Source organism: Oncorhynchus mykiss, chromosome 26 (genome assembly GCF_057628025.1).
Source record: "Oncorhynchus mykiss isolate SJ-2025 chromosome 26, ASM5762802v1, whole genome shotgun sequence".
NCBI classification, from domain to species: domain Eukaryota; kingdom Metazoa; phylum Chordata; class Actinopteri; order Salmoniformes; family Salmonidae; genus Oncorhynchus; species Oncorhynchus mykiss.
In genome coordinates, this window is record NC_143047.1 from 27032685 (window position 1) to 27046247 (window position 13563).

The 13563-nt window shown below is 41.8% G+C and overlaps 1 pseudogene across 1 annotated transcript; it reads left to right on the forward strand.

Moving 5' to 3' along the window:
• Positions 1-2671: 2671 nt before the first annotated feature.
• Positions 2672-13296, forward strand: LOC110506121 (nucleotide-binding oligomerization domain-containing protein 2-like; annotated as a pseudogene). The gene is made up of 9 exons (XR_016492143.1): positions 2672-2678; positions 2872-3107; positions 5533-5651; positions 11246-12004; positions 12129-12221; positions 12351-12429; positions 12707-12787; positions 12946-13029; positions 13224-13296. The product of XR_016492143.1 is annotated as a nucleotide-binding oligomerization domain-containing protein 2-like (transcript).
• The last annotated feature ends 267 nt before the right edge of the window (positions 13297-13563 follow it).

The following is a 13563-nucleotide window of genomic DNA, read 5'->3' on the forward strand; positions in this document are numbered from 1 at the left end:
AAATGCAATATTTGCATTCAAACCCTTTAAGTGTGTCAACACCCTCTTACGCTTCACCGGGTTATTAACCCCTTTGGTGTTCCATGAAATGTACTTGATCGCATTATTCCGGCCCCCCTGGGCATTCCCGTTATTCAACCCTGTCATTAGAGCATATAATGGAAAAGCAATAAGTGCCCAAAACCCACAGAATAACTTGTCTCAGAGTAATAATGTACAGAGGTAGATGTTTGGAAAAAGTACAGAAAAAAAACTAAAAAGACAGAATGACAACATTAGAACTGAACAATTTAACCTGCCCCCCCACCCCCCATCCCAGACAATACCTCCCCAAACGAGGTACAAGCCTAAATAGAACATGTTCTCTTCACACAGTATGTCTGTGAGAGTGCGGTCTTAAACCTAAACCCACAGTCCCGCTCTTTAAAGTTGCAAAAAGAAAGATTTTTATGTAAAAAAGGCGAATCCCTTGTGCAAACGGAATGACAAAAGCACCACTTGTAGATGTATATAATTATATTCCCAGTCTTATAACAGGCATTGAGAGAGAAAATAAATAAAATGTATAAAGGCTCTCAGCCAAAAATCGAATTGGAAGTAAGGAAATCGTAGTAAGACAATCAAAAAATAATAGTAATTATAATAGTAGTCTAGTTGACGCTGAGACAGCTTACAACCAAATACCAAAAAACTACGTGTGTGCAACGTTGAACGTTTGCTGGGCATAAATTACACTCAAAACTTTTAAAATTGAAGTGAGACCCCAAAAACCGTGTAGCCTCGGGAGACATTTACTGTTTACTGGGTCAATGCAAACGGATGCAGTAAACAAATAACCAAAAATATTTTGAGTCACTGAGACACTGTGTAAACAAACTGAATAGGTGAGCGAGACAGCCTAGAAACACAGGAGTTAAGTAAAAGCTTAATACAATTAAATTAAAATGACTGAATGCTTGTAAGGCACGCACACTAGATAATCAAAACATTAGATCACATCAAATAAGCCTGAATGGTTTCGCCAATTATACAAGACTAGCCTGTTATATCTAAACATAATTGTACAACAGGTGGGTTACTTACTATCCACAGTTTGCAAGCAACAGTTGCTGAACCATGAGCATGTTCAAGACTTCTTGATGTGACATTAAATGTGAGCCATAGCCTCATCCGGAGATTCAAATGTGTAGTCTTTACCCTCATGAGATAGCCATAAACGGGCCGGGAACTGCAGTCCATACTTCACACTTGGATGGTCCCGAAGTACTCGTTTGGCCTGTCCGAAAGCTGCGCGCTGCCTGGAAACAGTGGGGGAGTAGTCCTGGTAGATGGAGAAGCTCTGTCCTTGAAAGCTCAGAGTGGTATTGCGGGCTCGTCGGAGGATCTCCATCTTCTCATGAAAAAAGTGCACTCAAAGAATTATGTCACGGGGCCTCTCCCCATCCCGGGGCTTTGGGCGCAGCAACCGGTGGACTCGATCAATCAGGGGCTTTTCATCTAAGGCAAGAACATCCTTCAGCAGCCCTGAAACGAAATCCGTGGCGCGATGCATTTCCTCTGACTCTGGGACCTATACAAGTCTCAGATTATTGCGGCGAGAGAATCCCTCTAAACTCACACAGCTCTCCTTCACCTTTTTCAAATCCGCAGCTAGGCGTTTAACTTCCTCCAGGGATGTAGTTAAGTCGGAGACATTAGTAGCGGAGGTCTCCAGTGCTGCAATCGTTGTAGTGTGTGACGCAGTTGTTGTTTTGAGTGATGTGATTGCTGGTACAGTCTCGTTCCGCAGGATGGTTAAATCTGCTTTTAAAGTATCAGAAACCTCCTGTATTCTGGCCTCAATCGTAGCAACCACCTCTGTTTTCATTTCAACTATCTCAGAGCGTAGTAGTTTGATGACCTCGAGAATGTTCATTTCAGCGCCGCCAGGCCAAGCTGCACCCCCGGGTAAAGTGTGCGTCCTCGGGCCCTCAGACTCAGGAGAGGTGCGGTGATGAGAACGGGTCTTGTAGGCCGGGTTTTCTCAAAGTCATGCTTTTGGCCTTATGTTTGGTCGACATGCTGACATTCGGAAGCAAAGTAGTCTTGGTTTTTACGGAAAGGGATCACCAAATTAATATTTGAAAATAAATACGGTTCTGCTGCAGAATTCACATAAACTTTAAGAATACCACGGGAGCAAACGGAAAACATGTCAGTCGCACATGGCGTCCCTCCTATTCCATTCCTAACCCTTTCTAACAGTTAGTCCCCTACCTAGGTTGGGGAGGCCTCTTTCCTGTTATTGGTTTCAGAGTTATCACAAGTCGACAGTTCAGTTGGCCTTGAATGTCTCAACTATACTCAGCTCATATTGTGAAATAGTAACACAATGGCCTAGTCACACACATATTGAATTATGACTCTAACACATTTCATACAATTATATGGTTTCAGGGTGGAATACCTTAGTCATTATCTTAAACATACAAATTATCCAATCGTAGACTGAATTTGCATAAACCGTTCAATACTGCTTTTTTACATATGAAGTATGTTGTATTTTTCAATCGTATTGAAATGTGTGATACATTTTGGATTGTATTCATACATTTCCTTTTTTATTGATTAATTTATTTTTATTCCTTGACATCACTGAGGAAAAGAGAGTAAACCATATGAGTTTGACATGATGCGGTGTCAGGTTTGGAGCTGTGCCTGTGTGCATTTTCAGACTTGATTTGCCCTAACAAAAAATGTAACAATCCCTACTAAAATGCCCATTAATTATAATCCACATAATAATTCACATTTCCTTTTGCTGCAGGATTATTTTCCTGCTCTAGCAAGTTGGCTCAAATTAAGATCCTACGTCTGTATGAGTGCCGGCAGCTGGTCCTGCGGCAGAGAGCAGGGAGCTGCTGCATGCCCTGTGCTGTGGTGGCTCTTCTGAGGGTCTCGAGAGTGTATTGGACCTACTCCTGTCCTGAGGCATGCTGTTGTGGGAGGACTACCAGAATGTACGGGTACCAGGCTGTGCTCTGTGTGCCAACACAAGGGTGCTACTAGATCTGGTGTACACCAAGGGAGATGAGACCTGTTTACTGCTCCTAGTTGCTTTCAAACAGGTAAGCTATGTAGGCACAGCTCTTCACAGGTGATGCCGTTCTAAAGGATGTATGAGCATTGTTTTGAATGGACTCATTACTGATGTATGTACAAAACATTAAGAACATCTTCCTAATATTGAGTTACACCCCATTTTTCCCTTAGAATAGCATCAATTTGTCGGGGCATGGACTCTACAAGGTGCCAAAAGTGGTCCACAGGGATGATGGCCCATGTTGACGCCAATGCTTCCCACAGTTGTGTCAAGTTGGCTGGATGTCCTTTGGGTGGTGAACCATTCTTGGTACACACGGGAAACTGTTGAGCGTGAAAAGCAGCATTGCTGTTCTTTGCACACTCAAACCGATGCGCCTGGCACCTACTGCCCTGTTCAAAGGCACTTAAATCTTGTCTTGCCCATTCATCCTCTGAATTTCACACACATACCCAATCCATGTCTCAATTGTCTCAAGCATTAAAAATAATTATTTAACCTGTCTCCTCCCCTTCATCTACACTGATTGAAGTGGATTTAACAAGTGGCATCAATAAGGGATCATAGCTTTCAACACTTAAACAACACAATGTAACTCCAAGTCAATCACACTTCTGTGAAATCAAACGGTCCACTTAGGAAGCAACACTGATTGACAATAAATGTCACATGCTGTTGTGCAAATGGAATAGACAACAGTTGAAAATTATAGGCATTTAGCAAGACACCCCCAATAAAGGAGTGGTTTTGCAGGTGGTGACCACAGACCACTTCTCAGTTCCTATGCTTCCTGGCTGATGTTTTGGTCACTTTTGAATGCTGGCGGTGCTTTCACTCTAGTGGTAGCATGAGACGGAGTCTACAACCCACACAAGTGGCTCAGATAGTGCAGCTCATCCAGGATGGCACATCAATGCGAGCTGTGGCAAGAAGGTTTGCTGTGTCTGTCAGCGTAGTGTCCAGAGCATGGAGGCGCTACCAGGAGACAGGCCAGTACATCAGAAGACGTGGAGGAGGCTGTAGGAGGGCAACAACCCAGCAGCAGGACCGTTACCTCCGCCTTTGTGCAAGGAGGAGCAGGAGGAGCACTGCCAGAGCCCTGCAAAATGACCTCCAGCAGGCCACAAATGTGCATGTGTCTGCTCAAATGGTCAGAAACAGACTCAATGAGGGTGGTATGAGGGCCCGACGTCCACAGGTGGGGGTTGTGCTTACAGCCCAACACCGTGCAGGACGTTTGGCATTTGCCAGAGAACACCAAGATTGGCAAATTCACCACTGGCGCCCTGTGCTCTTCACAGATGAAAGCAAGTTCACACTGAGCACATGTGACAGATGTGACAGAGTCTGGAGACGCCGTGGAGAACGTTCTGCTGCCTGCAACATCCTCCAGCATGACCGGTTTGGCGGTGGGTCAGTCATGGTGTGGGGTGGCATTTCTTTGGGGGGCCGCACAGCCCTCCATGTGCTCGCCAGAGGTAGCCTGACTGCCATTAGGTACCGAGATGAGATCCTCAGACCCCTTGTGAGACCATATGCTGGTGTGTGGTTGGCCCTGGGTTCCTCCTAATGCAAGACAATGCTAGACCTCCTGTGGCTGGAGTGTGTCAGCAGTTCCTGCAAGAGGAAGGCATTGATGCTATGGCCAGCCCGTTCCCCAGACCTGAATCCAATTGAGCACATCTGGGACATCATGTCTCACTCCATCCACCAACGCCACGTTGCACCACAGACTGTCCAGACTGTCCAGGCGGATGCTTTAGTCCAGGTCTGGGAGGAGATCCCTCAGGAGACCATCCGCCACCTCATCAGGAGCATGCCCAGGCATTGTAGGGAGGTCATACAGGCACGTGGAAACTACACACACTACTGAGCCTCATTTTGACTTGTTTTAAGGACATTACATCAAAGTTGGATCAGCCTGTGGTTTTCCACATATAATTTTGAGTGTGACTCCAAATCCAGACCTCCATGGGTTGATAAATTTGATTTCCATTGATAATTTTTGTGTGATTTTGTTGTCAGCACATTCAACTATGTAAAGAAAAAAGTATTTAATAAGAATATTTCATTCATTCAGTGTACAAATAATTACATAGATACAATTCATTACAGAGATACAAATAATTACATAGATTCAAATCATTGCAAAGATACAGATCATTACATAGATACAGATCATTACATAGATTCAAATCATTGCAAAGATACAAATCATTACATAGATACAGATCATTACATAGATTCAAATCATTGCAAAGATACAGATCATTACATAGATTCAGATCATTTTTTAATTTTTTAATTTTCTGAATTTTACCCCTTTTTCTCCCCAATTTCGTGGTATCCAATTCTTTTAGTAGCTATTATCTTGTCTCATCGCTACAACTCCCGTACGGGAGAGACGAAGGTTGAAAGTCATGCATCCTCTGATACACAACCCAACCAAGCCGGTGAGGAGGCTATTTGACCGTATTGAAGGAGCTCTGGAGTTCCTGCTGGAACAGGCAGCTTTACACCATCTGATTGCGATGAAGTGCAGCTACTTGTGTTCACCCCCTCACAACAGGTAACCAACCGCACCCTGAGACCAGTATAACAGCTTTATTTATGTCTACATGCCTGGTATGATGTAGAGCACAATGATATTACACAACTTGGTTACATACAAGCATGCAGACGAGGCGGCTGAGGACCTGAAGTCAAGGGGCTTCCCAGTGGAGTATACCGCCAGGAGAAAGGCGACATCACCAGCGGAAAGACTCAAGCAAGCTCTCCCATGGATCACTGTTGACAAGCAGGGTCATGGAGAAAGAGGGAAACCATCTCGGCAAGAGAACGTTCACATCCGAGAGAGACTCAGGCATTTCCAACGGGAAGATGTAAGACACTGAATCAGATTTAACAGAATTAATAGTTACCGCGAGCTGTTAAGACTTTGGGTTGTTACGATTGACATTGCAATAGGTAAAATATATCCCCTATTTTCCCCCAATGCTGAACAAGGGTGAGTAGCCAAAAGCATGTGTTCTTTACGAACACACTAAGTAGCATCATGTTAATAACATATATATTAGCTAAGGATTAATGACACATTGACAACGGGGTGACAAAACGTCATATCAAGGGGAGGATTCATGATATGCAAGCATGACCGATATAGTTTTCACTTGTAATTAGCCGATGTGTATAAGCGACAAAATAGACGCCCTTATTATTTTCGGTTCCACCAGGTCTTGTTTGTGACTACGTCACACATTTTCATATCTGAGCGAGGGGCCCCTCCTGCGGACAGGTTCATCTCCTCAAACCCCAGAGGCAAGAGACAGTCCTCTGACATGGGAGTCCAAATACCAAAATATTTTCCTACTTTGGTTTACTTTATTATCGTTCTTGATTTTTCATTCATTTTTAGGTTCATGATAAGCAGGCAGATATGGTGCACAGTTTTTTTTTATTTATATCGATGCATCATCTGGAATTTAAGGTCAGAAGTCTCAATGTAAATGGACTGGGGAGTGCCGTCAAGAGAAGTAAGGTTATAGCAAAGATGAAACGGGAGAGAGCTGACATACTATTCTGGCAGGAAACTCACTTATCCACACCTGAACACAAGAAACTCAAGAAAATGGGATATAGGAACACTTTTTTTTCTTCTTACAAAATGGGTAGAAGGGGAGTTGCAATCTTGATCCCAAATTCAGTTAAGTTTGAGTTTATGTCAGAAATAAAAGACAAGGTGGGTAGATTTATACTTGTTAAATGTAAACTGGATAACAAGGAAGTTACATTATTTAATGTATATGCACCCCCAGGGAGTGACATGACTTTAACACAATTCTAAACTCAAAATTGGACAGCACAAACCAAAATAGGAAAATGAGCCTAGTTGCCAAAAAGATCAATCGGATACTGCAGGATCTAGGACTGCTCGATGTATGGCATGACACCCACAAGACCGATAAGGAATATACTTTTTACTCAGCTCGCCACACGGAATACTCCAGGTTAGACTACTTTTTTATGTAGAGTGCAGATAGACACAGGCTTAAGGATTGTAGGATCGGGCAGAGCGACTTATCAGATCATAATGGAGTTTACCTAACTCTACACCTTGATAGCAAACCAAGAAATACTATATGGAGACTTAATACAAGCATGCTGAATGATCCAGCATTCAAGGAATAAATAAAGACAGAATTGAACATCTATCTGGAGAATAATGATAATGGGGAAGTATCTCCTGCTATATTGTGGGATGCAGCTAAGGCGGTTATTAGAGGGAAGATCATAGCCACATCATCTCTCAAGAAAAATATTAAAGCACAGAAACTGCTGAAATTACAGGAAACCCTAAGAAACTTAGAACGATCTCATAGTCAATACAAAGACCCTCTTATATTACAAGAGATTTAAAAGGTAAAACAGGAAATTGACCAGATTTATAGAGAAGAAGTAGAGAAAAAGCTTAGGTTCCTGAAACAATGATATTATGAAGCAGGCTCAAAGGCAACCAAATTACTAGCATGGAGACTCAGGGAACAACAAGCACAGAATACCATTTTCAAAATAAAAGACCCAAAAACAAAAAAGATCACATCCAAATTCTTAACACAGATTATAAACTATATGCATCAATAATAGCCAAAAGAATGGAGAACAGAATCCCAGAATTGATTGACAGAGATCAAACTGGTTTCATACAAAATAGGCAGACACAGGACAATATAAGGAGAACACTACATGTCACGGACCACATTACTCAGAATAAGATAAGTGCAACATTAATCAGCCTAGATGCAGAAAAAACATTTGATTCAGTGGGATGGGATTACCTATTCCAAGTTATGGAAAGATTTGGTTTCAACAAAGAAGTGATACAGTGCATAAAAACACTATATTCATGTCTGACCGCTAGAATAAAGATAAATGGACATTTGACACGAACGATAAAATTTGAGCGAGGGGCAAGACAAGGCTGTAATCTTTCACCCGCGCTCTTCTCCTTGTACCTCGAACCATTAGCACAGGCAATAAGACAGGACCCAACCTCAGAAGGAATAACAATAAGAGGCAGTGAACATAAGATATGCATGTCTGCTGATGACATTCTTTTATTCCTTGAAGACCCAGGCTCAAGTGTACCTAGATTGATGGATGTTTTACAAACATTTGGAACATATTCAGGGTATGTGCTTAACGTACACAAGCCCTAGTATATAATTATACCCCACAGGAAGAGCTGAAGAGTAGGTATAACTTCACCTGGACCTCCTCATCCATTAAATATCTGGGAGTAAATTTACCAAAAGATACACCCAAACTTTATTGCATGAATTACGATCACATTAACAAGAAAATATATGATGACCTAGACAAGTGGAATTCACTTCCCTTAGATCTTAGTAGTAGAATTGAAACAATCAAAATGAACATCCTGCCAAGGTTACTGTATATGTTCCAGTCACTGCCCATAGAAATCCTGCCTAAACAGTTTAGGGAATAGGATAAACGGATATCAAGGTTTATCTGGAACAGTAAGAGACCAAGAACTAGATATACAACATTACAGTTACCAAAAAACTGTGGGGGTATGGCCTTACCAAACCTAAAAGATGATTATGTGTCAGCCCAATTGAGACCTCAGGGTGTGTTGGTGCAATTCAGAATACGAATCCAAATGGAAAGATTGAGACTACTTTGACAGAGATACCCATACAGTCAGTTTTGGGAAATAAGGACATGGTAAAATAAATATACAATAGACAAAATCAGTGGATTAATATCTTTCTGAAGACATGGTTTAGGGTAGTTAAGGAAAATAATTTAGACAGAGAGATCAAACTGCTGAGTTGGCCCGCATACGACCCCAGCTTCATCCCTGCAACTCAGGACAGCAGGTTTAAACAATGGACGTAGAAAGGCATCATATCATTCAGTACAATTCTAAGGAATGGGAACCTAGATAACTTCCAGGACCTAAGTAAAAAACATGGCTTGGATAAACAAGGGAGATAAAAGTGACTGACCCTCGAGCACCTCCAAAATTAATCCAAGTATTCACTAACGCATACAACTTGGGGAGTAACAAAAAAACTATTTCAAATCTCTACTTGGGTATTCAACCCTCAAAGAAACATTCCACAAACTATATTTAAAAGAAATGGGAGGAGGAATTTAACATTGAAATAACTGATGAAACATGGTTGAACATATTAGAGACTCGAGGTTGACCGATTAATCGGATTGGCCGATTAATTAGGGCCGATTTCAGGTTTTCATAACAATCGGAAATCGGTATTTTTGGGCGCCGATTTGCCGATTTCTTTTTTTTATGTATACTTTTATTTAACTAGGCAAGTCAGTTTAAGAACACATTATTATTTTCAATGATGGCCTAGGAACGGTGGGTTAACTGCCTCTTTCAGATTTACAGATTTTCACCTTGTCAGCTCGGGGGATCCAATCTTGCAACCTTACCTTACTAGTCCAACGCAATAACGACCTGCCTCTCTCTCATTGCACTCCACAAGGAGACTGCCTGTTACGTGAATACAGTAAGCCAAGGTAAATTGCTAGCTAGCATTAAACTTATCTTATAAAAAACAATCAATCATAATCAGTAGTTAACTACACATGGTTGATGATATTACTAGATATTATCTAGTGTGTCCTGCGTTGCATATAATCTGACTGAGCATACAAGCATATAAGTATCTAAGTATCTGACTGAGCGGTGGTAGGCAGAAGCAGGTGCATAAACATTCATTCAAACAGCACTTTCGTGTGTTTTGCCAGCAGCTCTTCGTTGTGCGTCAAGCATTGCGCTGTTTATGACTTCAAGCCTATCAACTCCCGAGGTGAGGCTGGTGTAACCGAAGTGAAATGGCTAGCTAGTTAGCGCGCGCTAATAGCGTTTCAAACGTCACTCGCTCTGAGCATTGGGGTGGTTGTTTCCCTTGCTCTGCATGGGTAACGCTGCTTCGATGGTGGCTGTTGTTGTGGTGTTGCTGGTTCGAGCCCAGGGAGGAGCGAGGAGAAGGGCGGAAGCTATACTGTTACACTGGCAATACTAAAGTGCCTATAAGAACATCCAATAGTCAAAGGTTAATGAAATACAAATGGTATAGAGGGAAATAGTCCTATAATTCCTATAATAACTACAACCTAAAACTTCTTACCTGGGAATATTGATGACTCATGTTAAAAGGAACCACCAGCTTTCATATGTTCTCATGTTCTGAGCAAGGAACTGAAACGTTAGCTTTCTTACATAGCACATATTGCACTTTTACTTTCTTCTCCAACACTTTGTTTTTGCATTATTTAAACCAAATTTAACATGTTTTATTATTTACTTGAGGCTAAATTGATTTTATTGATGTATTATATTAAGTTAAAATAAGTGTTCATTCAGTATTGTTGTAATTGTCATTATTACAAATACATAAATACAAATCGGTATCGGTATCGGCATTGAAAAATAATAATCAGTCGACCTCTATTAGAGACTCAACAAAGCTCCACCAACTCAAGGTCACGGAGAGAATTCTGTTGGAAGAATGTTATACGTTTCTTCATAACACCTAAACTGAAATCAAAACAGACTGGCTCACTACACTCTTGTTGGAGAGAATGCGGTCTATTGAGGGCAGACCACTCTCATATCTTTTGGACGTGCCCCGCAATCGAAAGTTACTGGGGAGAAATAAGATCTAACATTGGAAAAATGATGGGATTTGACATAGAACAAACATTAATTTGTTAATGTTAATTCACCCATTAATTTCACATGGGTAAAATACCTGATAACTTACACAATAGAGAAACGTACCTCTTGAAGGTCCTACTGGCAGCCAGTAAAAAGGCTATCACTAGGAAATGGTTACAAAAAGACCCTCCCACAGTGACACAATGCATAGACATTGTAGAAGAAATACACCACATGGAGCGTATGACCTTTAAGAACTCAACAGGAGAGAGGTCAAGAATACTAGGAGAAATGGGTTTCGTACTTGGAAAAGGTCTAATTCAAAGATGTCAATGTAACTAATATGATGATATGATGATGAATGTATGAAGTGCACTGTAACTGACAGATCTTTTTTTGTTGTTTTTTTATTTGACTTTATTTGTACTTTCTTTGTGTTCCTACAATAAAAACAAAGTATAACAAAAAAAAAGAAGTGTGGGGTGACCGAGGAAGATATCTGCATGGGGTTCCTCGTCCGTAGTAAAGACCTCTCCTCCTCCAGTAACTGCAACCAATTCAAATTCCTGCACATTACCATGCAGTGCTTCTTTGCTGCTCTTTACATTGTCCTGAACAATAACTCGGACCGCTCCACCATCCCTAAGCTCTTTCAGCCCCAGGACAGGCAGCAACAGCCTGGCTTTCACAGAGCGTGTCTGGGGCACTGCTTGACCCAACAAGAAGGGGCCTTGAAGGAGGCCAATACGGCAGCAGAGACCCCAAACCTCCAAATAACAGCTACTTTTGTGTCTGGGCTCTTGTCTCAGCGCCACCATAGCCTCCTGCTCCTCTCCTGCCCTGGGCCCACTCTGGACAGGAAGTCCAAGCAGGTGGTGCCTGTCCAAAGGCATACAGAAGCACTTTAAATCCATCCCTCGGCCCGTGGAGGGGGAGAAGAAGAGCATGCACGCCATGCCGGGCTTCGTGTGGCTCATCAAGTGCATCCATGAGATGCAGGACAGCAGGATCGCCAGAGACACTATGGCTAAGCTAGAGGTGGAACACCTGAAGCTGACCTATTGTAACATAGGCCCTGGGGAGTGTACTGCACTGGCCTACGTGCTCCAGCACCTTAGAAGCCCTGTGGGGCTTCAGCTAGACTACAACTATGTAGGAGACGTTGGGGTGGAGCAGCTGCTGCCTTGCCTGCATGTCTGCCACTCTGTATAGTAAGTGTATTTATCATGGCAATCACTATGGGATTATTTTAGCATTACCTTGTGCCAGTAACATAATACACAGGACACTAAACTAAGGCCTAATAATACGATTTGTTTTATTTCACTCCCTCAGCCTGAGACACAATAACATATCAGATGAGGGAATCTGCAAATTGATTGAAAAAGGCATCCAGTGTGAGCGCTTTCAGAAGATTGCATGAGTATGGCCAAATCTATTTTCCACTGTCAGGAGACCTATAGCTAGGCCATGGTGGCTGTAAATGTTCTAAGTCAAATATGCAGATGTAAAAACTGATGAATAACCTTTATTGATCTTGATTAATATCTCTGAAAGGCTATTCAACAACAAGCTAACGGATGCCTGCACAGAGTGCTTCGCTCCTGAAGATAAAGCAGAATTTTCTCTCTCTAAAGTGAGGATATTTTTCAACTCTCAACATATAAGATACTGTACAATGTTACCTCACATAGCAATAGCTAATACAGATATATTATTACAGCATCGTGATAGGCATAAAAACAACTTTGTCATTCTCAGAGAGATAGGGTAGTCTGCTTCCTATCCCAAGAACTGTAGTGACCGATTGAACCTCAGTCTCTCCCCCAGTAATATGTCCAGACATCCCTGTTATCATTAAAGTACTTCAACATAGGAATAAATCTTACTATCAGATGTATGTTTCATGGCAGCCTGGTAGACAATGGTGTTGGCAGTGCAGGAGCATGTGCTCTTGCCCCACTCATCAAGAACAATACGCTAGAGGAGCTGTGGTGAGTATATTGATAGCACATCCTGAATAGTGAAAAAGACTTTGCAGCCACCCACATTACGTTTAGCCTCAACTGACATTTTGATAGTTGTGGTTGTGCAATAGATTTGTGGTTGTACTAAACACATCTTTCACCCTGCTCTCTCATGCCCTCCACAGGTTAACCAAAAACTGCATCACAAGAACAGGTGTGGAGTGTCTAATACTGGCTCTTGAAAGCAACACTAGTGTGAAGGCAGTGTGGTATGTTAACATAATACTTTGATCATGTCATTTACAAAGTGTCATGTCCTATACATACAGTATAGTATGCTGTAGTCTCCTATGCCTCGCCATACCTCTCAATACATGTGAAGATTGGATCTCAAATCACTTAAGAAGGTCTCTAATCCAAAGACAGTAAATTAGAGTTACGTGAATAATTGTTTTCTTTCTAGGTTGAGAGGTAATGAGCTCAGCCGAGAAGAGGTGGAGGAGATGACACAGCGGGAACCCAGGCTTACATTCTGATGATGCCAAGTAATTTATGTAACTTCTTCAGTAGCATTTCCCTTAAAATGTTATTTATAGGTTATTATATGTTTTTACGTACATTATGGATAATGTTGGATGTGATGTTCTCTATGATGTAAACAGTGTGGGCAAGCTTGTTTGATCCATTCACAATAAGTAGCAACTTCTGACCTGCTCTGCTACTACAGGCAGCTTGTTTTATCCATTCACAATAAGTAGCAACTTCTGACCTGTTCTGCTACTACAGGCAGCTTGTTTTATCTA